At 40.5% G+C, this 1571-nt stretch overlaps 1 protein-coding gene across 13 annotated transcripts in view; it reads right to left on the bottom strand.

Moving 5' to 3' along the window:
* The window catches only part of LOC101849468 (tyrosine-protein phosphatase Lar), a 178687-nt gene that overhangs the window by 2934 nt on the left and 174182 nt on the right, over positions 1–1571 (bottom strand). The gene's annotated exons all lie outside the window — the stretch shown is intronic.

Below are 1571 nucleotides of genomic sequence, written 5' to 3'. Positions count from 1 at the left end.
CATTTTCCCGAGGTCTACACAATTTTGTTTTAGCTCAGGGGGGATGGCGTGAAGTTGGTCAGGGTCGTTTCCTTACATTGAATCACAATCTACTGATACGAAAGGCCGACTGTACAACGAGCACAGCTAGCCACAGAGACTAAGGCCGTTTGGGCTGAGAGAGGAGCAGAGCACGAGAAGTGCTGGTTCAACAGCTCGGAAAAAACCAGAACGTCAAGTGGGCATGTGTGATTCATATGTAACATTGCCATTATTAATTATTGAAACCCTCGAAAGCCACATTTTAACCTCTAAAGCACACTTTTAATCCAAATACCCTTTCCAAGAAAAATCGTAATTTGGCGAGCAAGCATCTGTGTCATTTATCCTCTTTGCACCAAACAAATCCTGTTCTCAAATGGCAAATCTTGCTCGTATTCAAAAATAGAGTTTCCCAAAAGCTCATAGCGTTGATAGTAAACCAAAGGGCTTTGTCCTGGTACTTATAAGAGAATTGCAAAGTTTAAATATCACCCTTCGAATAAGGGGAAAAAGTAAACGTCGGAATTCTACACCCTGACGATGGAGTGCTATCTTTTGAAATTATAAAGAAACAATGTTGACTTTCATTGAATCTGTGACAATGACACGTAGATTGCTGTGGCCCTTTGCCTCGAATCACAACAAATGTGTCATTATCATTATATTGTTATCTTTTTGTGCTATGCAAGTTTGGGTACAAATTACACGCGCCTTTGGTTCACTGTTCAACAGTTTTGAGGGAACCTTCTGGGTTTGTACAAAAGAGACATAAAAGCAAAACAACAACAACAACAACAACAACAACAACATCGCGTGGCAAAACGGGTATGAAAAGAAATTCTGTCGATCTGAGAAACACACCAGCTGCACAACATCTGTTGAGGAAAGAGAACATAAAAGCACAGCCTGTGAAAAAAGGAGAAAACAATTAAGTCATGCATGTCATGAAAAAAGAACATCTGTTGGTCGGAAAGCTGCATCTTCGTAGATGTTCGACTGAAAAAAAATCGAACCAAAAACCATTCTGCGTATGTGCAAGGACATGTGCGTACGTAAACACTGGAGGGGGGGGGGTGGATAGTAGAAGTCCTGGCGTCGGTATGCTTTCCTCGCTATGACCTGATGCTTTTTATTGCTTAAAAAATTGACTTACTTTACATGTGCAATTTACAAGCAATTTCCATTTCCTTTCTTTTTCCAGCAGACAGAGAACACAAATTGGCAGGGGACCAATGTCTGGTTCAGCGTTGTTGTTCAAGTTATGGTAATTGTTGTATCTGCTTTTTTGTTGTTGTTAAAGATATTGTAATTGTCGTTTCTGTGTTTTTGTTGTTGGATGTTTTATCGTTGCAGTTGTTCTACCTACACAATAGTACCAAATTCACCATGCACTCAGATACACGTGTAGACAGACAGACAGAAACACAGACACATACAGACACAGACACAGACACACACATACACATACATACACGTTAGTGCATATGCATGCACACACTCACATATCACAAAACACTACACACACGCGCGCACACACACACACACACACA

Source organism: Aplysia californica, unplaced genomic scaffold, assembly GCF_000002075.1.
Source record: "Aplysia californica isolate F4 #8 unplaced genomic scaffold, AplCal3.0 scaffold00253, whole genome shotgun sequence".
Taxonomy (NCBI): Eukaryota; Metazoa; Mollusca; class Gastropoda; order Aplysiida; family Aplysiidae; genus Aplysia; species Aplysia californica.
Note: the sequence above shows the minus strand (reverse complement) of the source record. Positions and strands in the feature narration are given on the sequence as shown.